This window comes from Thamnophis elegans, chromosome 2 (assembly GCF_009769535.1).
Source record: "Thamnophis elegans isolate rThaEle1 chromosome 2, rThaEle1.pri, whole genome shotgun sequence".
Classification (NCBI taxonomy): domain Eukaryota; kingdom Metazoa; phylum Chordata; class Lepidosauria; order Squamata; family Colubridae; genus Thamnophis; species Thamnophis elegans.
The window spans coordinates 159321806-159336830 of NC_045542.1; the positions used below are offsets into that span (position 1 = coordinate 159321806).

The 15025-nt window shown below is 42.6% G+C and overlaps 2 non-coding genes and 1 pseudogene across 2 annotated transcripts; 2 read left to right on the forward strand and 1 right to left on the reverse strand.

The window, feature by feature from the left end:
• Positions 1-1691: 1691 nt before the first annotated feature.
• Positions 1692-1765, reverse strand: TRNAN-GUU. Its single transcript has one exon. It is a non-coding gene; the product is annotated as a tRNA-Asn (tRNA).
• Positions 1766-2876: 1111 nt separating this feature from the next.
• TRNAV-CAC lies at positions 2877-2949 on the forward strand. The gene has a single exon. It is a non-coding gene; the product is annotated as a tRNA-Val (tRNA).
• A 4975-nt stretch (positions 2950-7924) lies between these two features.
• On the forward strand, positions 7925-13491 carry LOC116502466 (annotated as a pseudogene).
• The last annotated feature ends 1534 nt before the right edge of the window (positions 13492-15025 follow it).

A 15025-nucleotide genomic window follows, 5' to 3' on the forward strand; every position in this document is an offset into this window, starting at 1 on the left:
GGGCAGGAAGCTGCAGGCAGCTATTCTGTCTTTTAAAACATGTTTCTTTCTTTTCACATCCAGAGAAATATTCTGCCTTTTCAATATTTCCTAGGATTTCATTTTTGGGAGAGGGCTGGGTGATAACTTCCTACACTAGTAAGGACTTATTTAAATTAACCCAAACATACCGCAGCAACCTGGAACAGCAGAAAAAGGAAATAAAGCACCTACACAATATAGTGAAAATAAATAAATATGGATATCCATGCCACTTTAACAAAAAGTCCCTGATCACTCCACCCAGGTTGGGTTTGGCTAGCCTAGAGAAAAAAGGAATATCAGGGACATGACAGTAGTATTCCAGTATTTGAGGGGCTGCCACAAAGAGGAGGGGGGGGGGTGGTCAACTTATTTTCCAAATCACCAGAGGGCAGGACAAGAAACAATGGATGGAAACTTATCAAGGAGAGAAGCAACATGGAATTGAGGAGAAACTTCCTAACAGTGAGGACAATTAAGCAGTGGAACAGTTTGCCTTCAGATGTTATGGGTGTTTCATCACTGGAGATTTTGAAGAAGACACTGGAAAATCATTTGTCTGAAATGGTATAGGATCCTGTTCTGATGCCCTCCTCCGTCCCGTAACGAATGCCAAGACATGCTTAACTGGAATTTCACAGCACTTTATTAACAGGAATCATAAACCTCGGTGGCTGAAAGCCAAGCACAACGAACAGATAAGAACCTTGGAAGCAACTGAGACGTCAACAAGGACAGATAACAGCTTCTCCCAGCGTTACAAGTGAAGTTGAATCCTGCAAATCAGACTCCTCCCCAAGTCCCTCCTTAAATACACTCTTGAGGAGCCTAATTACAACCAGCTGGGTCCAATTATTTTTTGTAACTGTGTAGCTGTTTTCTTCGTCAATCTGTCTGGCGTTGCCGGGCAGGACTACCTCCCTTGTCTCCTCGTCACTACTCCAAGGCCTGACATCAGGAGCACACTCCCTTCGGCTCTCACCGCTGCTCCATGTCTCAGGTGCCTCCTGGTGGCCAACCAGCCTCTCTGCTCCCTGCTCAGAGTCAGAACCCTGTCCAGGGTCCTACACCTCTTCCAGAGCCGACTCATAAGGCCCCTCGCTGTCGGAGTCTGTTTGCAGCTCCATCGGCTCCTGCTGGGCCACAACAGGATCTCCTGCTTGAGACTCTACTAGAAGACTTCCAAGGTCTAGCTCTATTTTGATTTGGATTCTAATTTAAGGAGCCCCAGGAAAGCCAGTCATGGATTGTATAGGGACAGACACAAAGAAAGAGTTTGCAATGGGGAATGTGGGCGTTTCAGGACCACGGAGAGCACCCAACACATTTGGGCTACATTATCTTTGCCTAAAAGGACGTTGCTCCAGCCCTTCCTGGTGGCCAGCAGAAGTCCAGAGAAAGATACTGGTGGGCGGAGGTGGGCGACTATGGCAACATTATGGCCTGTGGACTTCTGGGAGTTGTCGTCCACAGGTCATAATGTTGCCCAACCCTGCTGCAGGGTGTCTTCATCTCCCTTTTGCATTTTGGAAGATAAAGCTGTTACAACAGATGAAAAATATTTATGCCTCAGTAACAAACAAACAAAAGCATTGACAGGATGGGAATTAAAAACCCCATATGAAAAGCCTGATGCATTAAAAATCCCATATTTCAATCATCAAGCAGGCCGTCCCTGGGTGGGCTCGAACCACCATCCTTCTGGTTAACAGCCAGACGCGCTAACCCATTGCGCCACAGAGACCTGGCACAGACCTCTGCCTCAGCTCCCTCCACCTGAGCATCTGTAGCTGAGGCTGGAGAGACAGCAATAAGATATGTTGATCAGAAGACACAGTGCCTTATACCACGTAGTATAAGAACAATCCCTTCTAGGTTTCATCCCAGATTTTGTTTTCAATGGGGGAAAAATAGCCACCCTACTGTTGGAAGAAATGTCCTTCTGGGTTCAGTTCCAAGTGGGGAAAAAAGTCACTGGAGACATGGAGGCTGCTTGGAAAGATGGTTAATGGTGGATAGGATCACATGGCTTGGGTTCCTGAACAGAAAAGGTGATCACACAGATCAAGATGTTGGGTAAAGAAAAAAAGGGCCGACATGCTGAAAGTCCCTGGTTTTATGCCCTCTCTGGCCTTTGATCTCGATCTTGTATTCTGGTTGGTTGTCAGACTCCCATGGGGCCATGCAGGGCAACTCTGTAGGCTGTGTTTTGAGTCCACGTTTGGTTGCCTCGCTGGCTAATGTAATTTTCCCAGGTGCCTTGTAGTGAGTTTCTGTGGAGGATTAATCCTATCTTTGTTATGTAGAGTAGACTACCTCTGGCTTTAATGGGTCATTGACAAAGGTGGGGGCTATTAAGAGTGAGCTGTTTCCTGCCTAAAAACATGTTCCTCATTTCTTATCCAGGGAGATATATATTCTGCCTTTTCAATATTTCCCAGGATATTTCATTTTCCTAAGAGAGGGGTAGGTTTAACTTCTTACAAAAGCCAAAAAAAACGGTGCCCTGGCACCAGGGATACATCTCTGATGAGGGAGGCTGATACCAATCCCTGTGCCTGTGGCACAGAGGTTAGTGCAGCTGGCTGTTAACCAGGAGGATAGTGGTTCAAACCCACCCAGGGACAACCTGCTTGATGGCATGATCCTAAGTCTGTAGGCTTTGATTCCCACACCATCCATGCTTTTTCTCACTGGATTTATATATTTGTATTGGTTTTTTTTACCTTCCAGAATGGGAAAGGGGGAGGAAACATAAAGAATAACATTTCCTTCAAACCTCTGATGCTATTGATATCAGGCTCAGATGGCCAGCAAAAGATGGGCATGCTGGTTGAGAACAGCACATATCTGTGGTTTCTGTGGTGTAGTGGTTATCACATTTACCTCACATGCAAAAGGTCCCTGGTTCAAAACCAGGCAGAAATGCATCTTTTTCTCAGCATCGAAACCACTCCCTCAAAGAAAGAAAGGGCAGGAAAAGGCTGCATCGAGAAAATCAAAGAACCCCATTCTCTTTCTATTTATTGGGAGGGAATGAGTGAGGAGAGGCTGATTTCTAACCCCCTCTCAAGGAAGGCTGGTCATCGCAAGTGAGCAGACAGTGAAAAATTAAGCCTGTCTGACTTTCAACTCCTAGAATTGTGAGCATGAGGGAAGAGGGAAGGTTTCCCACGCATAGCCTGCCTGAAACAACAATACAATACAATACAATACAATACAATACAATACAATACAATACAATACAATAGCAGAGTTGGAAGGGACCTTGGAGGTCTTCTAGTCTAGGTCAAGTTTGAACACCCTGGGGTTTTTTTCTAAAGGGTTAGGGGTGCAAGGGTCTTGTAACTTGACAGCTTTAAGACTTGCGTGCTTCAAATGCCAGAGTTTCTGAGCCAACATTTTGGTTGCTAAGCAAGAACGTTGTTAAGTGAGTTTCACCACATTTTACAAGTGGCCACTCCCACCCAGTCACATGGCTGGCAAGCCACCCACAAAGCAGGCCATACCTACAGAAGAGGTTCTAAAAATTTTTGAAAACCACCACTGCTCTGAGTCATATAAGTGGGTATATGCATAATTATGTACAGTATGTATTATGTATATATATTATTATATATATATATATATATATATATATGCGCAGAGGTGGGTTCCGACCGGTTCGCACCTATTCGGTAGAACCGGTTTGTCAAATCTACCGAACCGGTTAGAAGAGGTTCCACCAGTGGACCCGGAAAGCAGGCTACACCTACAGAAGAGCTTCCAAAATTTTTTGAAACCCACCACTGGTCCTTGGATATGATTATTCTACACTATCATGCTCATATTTATAAAACTCAGTGCCTCTGTGAAAGGTAAGGATGACTACTGCGTTTGTGGTGCAATCAGAACATTGTTTAACGCAAACCAAAGATGCCTTTTAAAAACAAGTTTACATCATATTCTTATGCAGGCCAGTGCTGTGTGTGAGGTAATTTAAGGTGGTTCTGACAAGTGTCGTCGGCATCTTCATATCCGGTCACATGGGCGGCAAAAGCCACTCCCATCCGGTCACATGGCGGCAAGCCACTCCCACAAAGGAGGCCACACCCACAGAGTAGGTTCAAACAATTTTTGAAACCCACCACTGTATGTATGTATGTATGTATGTATGTATGTATGCATTTTGTCATGTTTATGTAATGATATTGGGGTGGTGACTCTTGACAGCTGTACAAAAGATTCCTTTTGTAATGCCGCTTGTTCTCCAGTCACAGATGAGACGCGTTCTCCCATTCTCCATCATGGCGCCTTGTTTGAGGTAAATTTTTCAAAATCTCCATGAGTTTCGGCTTTTTCTCCATTTTGGGACTTGTTTTATTTCAACGCCTTTTTTCCATCAGGCTCTTCCATCCAGGATCGTCTCCTTATTACAGGCTGCCTCTTGGTGCTTCCAACCCTCCTTAGCTACCCAGAGGCACGAATTTGAAAAGGGCAGCTGTAGAACTTGAACAATCAACATAAATCTTAATTTTTCCTCATCTGTTTGTTCCCAGCCAGCCCCAAATTCCCTCATTCAGGACCGACTTTGCCATCAGTCACAAGCTGGATTTCATAGAGAGGCTTCTGGTTTCTTGCCTTTTGACAGCCGTGTTTCTGACAGGATTTTTTTTTTTTTGCTCCTTTTCGACTCCTAGACCATCATCCCCAGACCCACAGGGAACATGGTCACTTCTCCCCTTGCAGACGTGCATAAGCGCACCAACGTGCCTATCGTCCCTGTCCCAATGTCCCCTTTTATTCAGATCCATTTCATGTATTCAAAATCATGTTATACTGATGTCGGAAGAAATGTCCTTCTGGGTTCAGTTCCAAGTGGGGGAAAAGACACTGGAAACATGGAGGCTGCTTGGAAAGATGGTTTAATGGTGGACAGGACACATGGCTTGAGTCCTGAAAAAAGGGGGAAATCACCTGCTTCCAGATGTTGGGTGAAGAAGAAAAAGAGACAGAGATGCTGAAAGTTCCTGGTTTTATGCCCTTTCTGGGCTTTGATCTTGATCTTGTATTCTGATTGGTTGTCAGACTCCCAAGGGGCCATGCAGGCGCAACTCTCTAGGATGTGCTTTTGAGTCCAAGTTCGGTTGAGCATTGCTTCTTCCCAGATGCCCTGTGGTGAGATGGGTAAAGGGCTAATACTATCATGCCTGGATCTGAATCACCCTGGAGCTGAAGGGGGGGATCTTTGTTATGTAGGATAGATTGGCCCAGGCTTTTTTAATGGCCCATTGACAAAGGTGGGGGCTATTAAGAGTGAGTCTGCTTCCTGGCCCTAAAAACATGTTTCTCCATTTCTCATCAAGGGAAAATAATATTCCCTTATCAATATTTCATTTTATAGGAGGGGTGGGTTTTAACTTCCTACACTTATCCATGTTATCTAATCATGCTTGACCAAATAAGTAATAAGTAATAAGTAATAAGTAATAAGTAATAAGTAATAAGTAATAAGTAATAAGTAATAAGTAATAAGTAATAAGTAATAGTAATAAGTAATAAGTAACAAGTAACAAGTAACAAGTAACAATAACAAATAACAAATAACAAATAACAAGTAACAAATAGTTAATAGTTAATAGTTAATAGTTAATAGTAATAATAATGAATAAATGAATAAATGAATAAATGAATAAATGAATAAATGAATAAATGAATAAATGAATAAATGAATAAATGAATAAATGAATAAATGAATAAATGAATAAATGAATAAATGAATAAATGAATAAATGAAATAAGCAAGCAAGCAAGCAAGCAAGCAAGCAAGCTCTGGCATTGCGCGCAGAATCCAGCAGGGGGCTCTGTCCGTAGCTGTCGGAAAAACCGAGCACCCTCCACCCCCATCAGGAGGGAACTGAGCATGCGCCTGACTCTGTAGCTCGAGAGATACGCGTGTTGCCCTGAGCTTTTCTTTTTTCTTTTTCTTGTCAGGAAAGGCTGGAAGCGCGTCAGTCTTTCCTGTAGTTTCCGATTCTGCTCCCCACACCCTGCACTCCTCGCTGCGAGCCTTAGGCGGAGCTTTTTTTTGCCGGAGCCTGTAAAAGGAAGATTTTAGCGGATGGCGATCCACTCGTGATCCGGGGGGGTTCAGTGAGCGTGGTGGGTCTTTTATCTCGCGGCGGAGGGTTTCTTTCAGGGAGACATGCAAACCTTCATAATGTTTGAGGTCGTGGGAAAGAGGGAAGCCCGGGGTCCCATGTTCCCCTGCCGCCCCAGGGCATGCAAGGGTAGAAAGCAAAAATTGTGACCCCTGGGAGAAAAACAAATAAACCAGGATCGCCAGAAACGTGGGAAACATTTAGACTCCGTTTCGTTGGGGAGGGGATGTGTGTGACCCCTGCATGCATGGGGGGGGGGGGGAGGGAGGTCGACTTTGGAGATTTGTCGCTTCAAATCAGCCTGGACAATTTCCTGCAAATGTCTTGGCCCCGTTTCCAGAAGGGGTTTCTCCTTTCCTCCCCCTTCCCAGGCCGAAGGAAGCGAGCTGTCACCAGCTGGTTCTGCCTGCTAAAGAAGGAAGACGTTGGAGGTGCGCCTGGGGTTGAGGTGCATCATTCTCACGCTATGCATTCGATTCGATCAGGGTTTGTTTTTAAGTTTAACCAGTGTAAGTTCCTGGAGTTAAGTCCACAAGTTTCTAGGGACAATTTTGAAAAAGTGGGGAAATTGTTTCTAGGACGTGCCTGAATCGAAACATCATGTTAAAGCATAGATGGTTTATTCATTTCGGTATTAGTTCTATATGCATTGAATGGCGGTTTGTTAATTCTGGCTTCTGGAGTTCACCCAGGAGTTTAGTGGGGGTTAGTTAAAGCTTTATGTACTAGAAGTTCAAGTGTTCATTTATTTCCTTATTAAATCGACTTGGATAGCCGCTCATCTCAAATTGGGATTTCAGACATTTTGATTTGGATTGTGCTGAGATAGTTGTTAAATTTATAAGCAGCCATTGAAACTAGGTGAATAAATAATTAGGAAATAGAAATCTAAAACAGATTTTAACATATTCATGTAATAATCCTTAATAGTAGCTGATACAAAAGGGCTCACCAGAATTGTCTTCAAAAATAGATGTCAGTCTTACTATTAAGATTCCTGCCTTCTTCCCAGGCATTGAGGGTTCACAACAGTGGTGGGTTTCAAAAATTGTTCGAACCTACTCTGTGGGTGTGGCCTCCTTTGTGGGAGTGGCTTGCTACCCATGTGACGGATGGGAGTGGCTTGCCGCCCATGTGATCAGATATGAAGATGCCGATGACACTTGTCAGAACCACCTTAAATTACCTCACACACAGCACTGGCATGCATAAGAATATGATGTAACTTGTTTTTTAAAAGGCATCTTTGGTTTGCGTTAAAACAACTTCAACACACGCAATGTTACCTTTCACAGAGGCACTGAGTTTATAAATATGAGCATGATAGTGTAGAATAATCATGTCCAAGGACCAGTGGTGGGTTTCAAATTTTTTTGGAACCTCTTCTGTAGGTGTGGCCTGCTTTCCGGGTCCACTGGTGGAACCTCTTCTAAACCGGTTCGGTAGATTTGACGAACCGGTTCTACTGAATAGGTGCGAACTGGTAGGAACCCACCTTTGGTTCACATGAATTTATTATTTTGAGGTGGGGTTTTTTTTTAGAGGAAGAGGAGGATGTTCAGTAGTTACGTTGAAACTCCCATTTTCATTTTCCATTCAGATTTGTTAGTTGGGAATCTTTCCTGGTTCCTCTGGAGGCTTAGCTATCTTGTGAAGGAATAGAGCTGAAGGCCTTGGGAGTTTTGTCCAGGCTTCTTGTGAATACAAAGCCCTTTGGAGATCCATCAGTCCATTTTGGAGTTGGATTAGAAACCAGAGAAAAGATGAAGATGCAGCAGTTGGAAAAGCCCTCCAGCTACTCAGCTTTGGAGCTGTCGGGTAAATGGAGCAAGTTCCTGGGCAGAAGAGCCAAGAAGAGGAAGCCAACAATTCAGAAGTTCAATTCTGTCACTTCAGCAAAGTGCAGTTCCAGGAGGGGAAGAGTCCCCGAGATGTTTGCACTCAGCTTCACCGCCTTTGCTGTCAGTGGCTGAAGCCAGAAAGACACACAAAAGCTGAGATGTTGGACCTGGTGCTCTGGAGCAGTTCCTGGCTTCCTTCCCCCAACGGTGGAGAAATGGGTGCGGGAGTGTGGGAGCGGAGACCAGTTCCCAGGCGGTGGATTTGGCCGAAGGCTTCCTGCTGACTCAGGAGTTGGAAAAGACGCAAGAAGAGTTGCAGGTGTGAGAATGTAATCATGGCACATCTAAAGAGGATCTCTCTGAATTTTGTCAATTCCTCTCTGGCAGAGTTTCTGGAATTATGACCTCCTAAGGCAGTTGTCCATTCTGTTTCCAGAGGATGTGTTTGGGGCAATTCTTCTGTCTTGCTTTCCAGCTGCATCATTGGACATGGTGGTCTGTTAGATGAGAATGCAGTATGATATTCATTTATTTCCCTCTTTCTTGCTTCTCCTGGCACATCCCCTCCAGAAGTCCTTGGAAGATGTATCTGATTATCACACGCAGAGGAAAGATTCATCCAAATTCTCTCAAGAGCTGCAGTTCAGGGAGAGCTTCCAGAAAGATCAAAGTCAAGACACCAGGCCAGGTAACAGAAGCACCTTAACATGTGATGTGGAATTTGGACATCTGGCCTCTTGAATGTAACCTCTCTTTTTAACAAACATGCTTCTACCATTTTCTGTCTCACAGGCAATAGAAAACAATCCTTGGCTTTTTTAGAATCGCCTCCTCTTTCTAGCGGAGCTGTAAGAGTGCTTAAATTTCTGCCTCAGGTAGGAGGATAAACATTGATGAATCTTGGGTGGGTTTCATTTTGTTCTGGAATTCAGTGTACAATATTGCTGTTTCTTTTTTTTTTAAGCAGATTTTTAAAATTATTTTTTCCCTTCTACAACACCTTACAGTCATTACATCAACATCATTATGTCATCATACCTGTACATGTATAAAATATTTCGCTTCTATATTTACACATCTTTATACACCACACACATATAGATAGTTTTTTGGCTTAATTAATTTATTCTTGTTTTGCAGCCATTTGTACCAATTGTTCCAAATTTCATAATATTCCAACTCTTCTTTATCTTTTAATTTCAGTGTTAATTTGTCCATCTCTGCACAATCCAAAGTTTTTTTATCACTAATTCGTCTGAGAGGGTATTATTTTGTTTCCAGCATTGGGCAAATGCTATTCTAGCTGTAGTTAGCAGATGTGTTAATATGTACTTAATTTTCTTTGTATATTTCCCTTTGATTATTCCCAGTACAAAGATTTTGGGTTTGTATTTATCTGTTCTCCTGTAATTTCTTGCACCCATTTCCAAATTTTTGTCCAATATTTTTGTGTTTCTGGGCAGGTCCACCATATGTGATAATAAGTCCCTTGTATTTTTTTACACTTCCAGCATGGTCGGCTTCATGTTTGGGTACATTTTAGCCAATCTTGTTGATGATAAATGCCATGATAAAACATTTTGTATATATTTTTCTTTAAGTGCTGCTGATCGTGTTAGTTTATAATTTGTGTTCCAAATGCTTTCCCAATCCACTCCATATTGCTGTTTCTAAGCAACTCAAATTTTAGATCAGGGTCATTGAAAATTCACATTCACCTTAACCTGTCCCTTCTGATAAGTCCTTTTCTCCACCCTCCTCCTTCAGGCTCAGACATCCTTGACCAGATGTTAACTTGGCTGGAGATACTCTTTCTGTCTCCCAGGGTCATTCTCACATACCATTAACAGCCCCCCAACACCTTCATGGAGGTGTGGATCAGAGGTGGCATTTAGTGGTGAACCGGTAGTGGAAATTTTGAGTAGTTTGGAGAACCGATAAATACCACCTTTGACTGGCCCTGCCCCCATCTATTCTCTGCCTTCTGAGTCCCAGCTGATTGGAAATGGGGATTTTTTACAGTACCTTCCCCTGGAGTGGGGGAAGGGATGGAGATTTTACAGTATCCTGATTGGAAATGGGGATTTTTACGTAACCTTCCCCTGGAGTGGGGAAGGGATGGAGATTTTACAGTATCCTTCTCCTGCCCTGCCCACCAGCCATGCCACGCCCACCAAGCCATGCCACCGCCCACCAAGCCACAGAAACTGGTGGTAAAAAATTGAATCCCACCACTGGTGTGGATTGGGGGGGGCATGGCATGGCTTGGTGGGTTAGTTTCCTTCCATTGCTAAATAAACCATTGGCAAAAACGTCAGATGGGTTTTCCCTTGGGTATCCTTCTCCCCATTTTAGGAAGAATCAGAGTCATTGATATGTGGGGTTTTTAAGACCAGTTGGCTAAGAAAATTATTTAATTGGCTTCACTGAAGGCATTCCAAGTCCTTCCAACTTGATCAAACATGCTTCGGTTGTGCTGTTGGCCAAAAGCTGTGAGATCTCATTCAGAATTCTGCAGAAGATGCCCATTTTGTTCATTACATCTCTTTTTTTAGAATTATTGGAAGAAAACTGTCCAATTATGCTTGGGATTATCTGTTAATAGGGAAACTTGTTTCCTTGTTCAGGATGTTGTGTCTTTGGAGGAAGTGGCTGTGCATTTCTCAGAGGAGGAGTGGTCTCAGCTGGATCCTGCCCAAAAAGCTCTCCATGGGGAAGTCATGCTGGAGAATTCCAGGAATCTGGCTTCTCTAGGTAAGAACCCAGAACCTGGGTTGGGATGGGGGGACTGGGGCGGCTTAAATATTATTTCTGAAGAAAAATATCACTTATTTTTATGCTGCCTTTATTTTATTTTTTTGTAAATGAAAGACAACAGACATACTTAATGCTCCTTCCTCTGCTGTTTTTCCTACAACAACAGCAACCACATTGTGACAAAGGGGGTCTGAGAGAGATGGGCCAAAATTCACCCAGCTTAAGAATTCATGTTTAAGGCAAAACTGGTAGTCACAGTCATCCAGTTTCTAGCCCCAGGGCCTTAACCATTGGACCAAATGGCTCTCTATGGAAGAAGAAAATTATTGAAAGAAAGACTAGGAAACTGCACAGGCTCCCTTTTTACATAAAGGAAGTGGGTCTATTTCAAAATGCTTTCTGCTCATAACATGGAAAATACTCCTTCCATGCCATGCAGATATTAGCTGAAATCTGAGGGAGAGGTGTACATAGGGATAGTGCAGCTTCCTTTGACCAAGGTCCTGCTTCCAGGACTTACCGTATTTTTTGACATATAAGACGCACCTTAGTTTTTGGGGAGGAAAATAGGGGGGGAAAATCTGCCTACCAGGTATTCATCTGGCTAGCATCCTTAATCTGGTCAGCTTCAGCACATAGTTTGCTGGTTTTGAGTGCGCACAGGGCGTGCTTTTATCCCCTGGTTGGGGATAAAAACAGCTTCTAAAGCACAGCTGATCGTTGGAGGGAGCAGCAGTGAGAAAAGCAGACAAAGCATGGAAGATAGCTTCACTCGTTAGATTTTTAAAAATCTGATTTTTAAATATATATTTTTTAAAAATCATCGATTTTTATCTACCCTGGTGTTTAGTATCATTCCAGGTTGAGGATGGGGAGCTATTGCCTTCCAGAAAAGTTATTGCCTTTCAAAGTTTCTGCTCTGCAGACAATTGAAGGTGAGACTTTTCACTGAAGTTGGGGAGGTGGGGCTGGGATTCTACCGGTCCAGACCGGTTCAGTGCGAACTACTAGCTCTGACGATCAGCTGGAAGTGAACCGGTTCACCCTGACAATCAGATGGGCCCGTTCGCCGGCGCCATTTTCCTACCTTAATCTTCTCGGCTGATTCACACGGTACAACAGGTTGCCGCGTGAATCAGCTGTGTTATCTGAAGAAAGCCAGAAGTAAAGTTTTCTTCAAACTGCGCATGCGCACGCAGCAAACCGCACGATCACTGAACCGGTTGTTAAACGGGAGGGTCCCACCATTGATATAGTGTCAAATCTTTGGGAGTTCGTGGCACCATGGAGTTGTCCTACTGGTAGGTCGTCAATGGGTTGACAAACATTAGTGCTCAAAGATTAAATCAGGAATTTGTCTTCAGTTTGTAGTGATGTCATCCAATCCTGATAAATCAGGATTCGTAGAGCCCACTTAGAAATGAGTATTTGGTAAAGTATTTGTTTGGCATGTTCATATTTGCCAAATGTATATTGATGATTCTTTGGCTAAATTTCAGAAGGAAACATTTGATCTTTCATCATTACCCTATATGACTGTTTTCATTTTTCTTTTTCAAGGTATAATCGGCAAGAGAATAAGAATTACAAGGCAGAAGGCCAAGCAATGCATCCGAAAGAAGGAAAAGGGAAACTTGCGAATCAGAGCGGTGGGACAAGCCAATCACAAAGTGGAATTATAAATGGCTTTCCTCAGATCAGTTGGCTTCCTTACCATACAAGCATTATACAGGAGAGAAACCATACAAATGCTCGGAGTGTGGAAAGAGCTTTAATAAATCTGCTCATCTCATTTCCCATAAAAAGACACATTCAGAAGATAAACAATTTACTTGCAAGGAGTGTGGAAAGACCCTTTGTAATAATCACTCTCTGAGAAGTCATGAAAGGAATCACACAGGAGAACGACCGTATAAATGCATGGAGTGTGGAAAGAGCTTTAGTTGTAGCAGTAACCTTACTTCCCACAAGAGAATCCACACGGGGAGAAACCATATAAGTGCATGGAGTGTGGAAAGACCTTTATTCATAGCAGTTACCTTAACTCCACAGGAGGATCCACACAGGAGAAAAGCCCTATCAATGTGTGGACTGTGGAGAGGGCTTTAGGTGGAATTGTGATCTTACTTCCCATAAAAGGATCCACACAGGGGAGAAACCATATGAATGCAAGGAGTGTGGAAGAAGCTTTAGCTTAGCAGTAGTCTTAATTCCCACAAGAGGATCCATACAACAGAGAAGCGATATCAATGTGTGGAATGCGGAGAGGGCTTTCGATGGATTTGTGATCTCACATCCCATAAAAGAATCCATACAGGGGAGAAACCATATGAATGCATGGAGTGTGGGAAGAGCTTTGCAAGGAGTAACGCTCTTACTTGCCACAGAAGGATCCACACACAGGAGAAGCCATATCAGCCGAGGAAGTATGGAAAGAGCTTCAATAGCAATAAGAGTAATCCGCGGTTTATGACTGCAATTGAAATTTCTGTTACTAAGCAAGACAGTTGTTAAGTACACTTTGATCCATTTTACGACTTTGCTTGCCACATTTGTTAAGGAATCACTTCAATTGTCAAGTTAGTGACACTGTTGTTGAGTGAATCTGTCTTCTTCTTGGCTTTGTTTGTTAAAAGATCACAAAGGCTGATCACAAGACCCGGGGACACTGCAACCCTCATAAATATGAGTCAGTTGCCAAGCACCTGAAATTTGATCAGGTGACCATGAAAATGCCGTGAACAGTCGTAAGTGTGAAAAAACAGTTGTAAATCACTTTTTCAGTGGTGGTATACCTGTGAAGTTCCCAGAAGATGACGATGGCAACTTGTAAAGCATTGCCAATATCTTTGAACCTTCACTAAACAAACTGTTGTAAATCAAAGACTACCTGTAGTTATTTAAAATCTCGTACACTTGAGTAATAATCAAAATAAATTCCTTCTTAGATATGCATGCATAAATTGCCTTTCTAGTCCAAACCAGAAAAAGGTGCATACTAAATCCTGTTTGAGGGACGTGGTGGCTCAGTGGCTAAGACTCTGAGCTTGTCGATCAGAAAGGTTGGCAGTTTGGAGGTTCGAATCCCTAGTGCTGCATAACGGAGTGAGCTCCCATTATTTGTCTCAGCTTCTGCCAATCTAGCAGTTTGAAAGCACATAAAAATGCAAGTAGAAAAATAGGAATCACCTTTGGTGGGAAGATAACAGTGTTCTGTGCATCTTTGGCATTAATCATGCCAGCCACTTGACCACGGAGACATCTTTGGACAGTGTTGGCTCTTCAGCTTTGAAATGGAGATGAGCCCTCTAGAGTCGGGAACGACTAGCACATATGTGCGAGCAGAACCTTTACCTTTATCTTAAATCCTGTTTGTGGTTTTTGCTAAGTAGGAGGTTAGAACTAAACAGGAGTATCAGTGGAGCTAAAGGGCGTTAATTGCCCTTTCAGGGATCTGTTCAGCCTATTATTTAAGAGGAAGAAGCCTCAAAGGGAGAGCTTTGAAAAGGAGCTACAATGGTGAAAAGTCCTATAAATGCACATGCCAAAGTTTTTGTCCAACAAAGGTGCCAAGTTCTGTTTTCCTGTCCCAGACAAAAGCTAAAATGGATTTTTTGACACATGCACCTGTAGCCTTAGATTAAATTAAGTACAGTTGGTAAAATTTCTTTCTAGTTATGTAGTTAATGAACTTTGGGCTGATTATCAATTACAAATGGGTTATGTTTGGAGAGGCCTACATGGGGGTTTGAAATCACAAGGCAACTTGAAAATAGTTACACAAAAGGCAACAATGTTCTGTCAGTCCTCCAAGGTGATCAGAGAGGAAACATGGCTGGATAGGCTCATTTATTAATAGAATGGTTCAAGTCTGAAAGTGCACATTCATGGTCACTTTTAAAGTTGCTTTGAACTGCAAGATGTGTGCATACAAATTAAATACCGGTGATAAATAACAGCCCGATAGATCGGTTGTTTATTTGAGAAACTCATCATAGATAGATAGATAGATAGATAGATAGATAGATAGATAGATAGATATAGATATAGATATAGATATAGATATAGATATAGATATAGATATAGATATATAGATATACATATATATACATATATATATATATAGATATATAGATATATCAATGTATCCTGTGTGGAAAATCTTCAGTATGAAGAATTCCTCTGACAAAATAAGTGAGAATGAGAGGAAATCTTTATTACTTTTGGCTAGAAAAAAATACTTTTTACTCCAAAAGTGTTATAAAA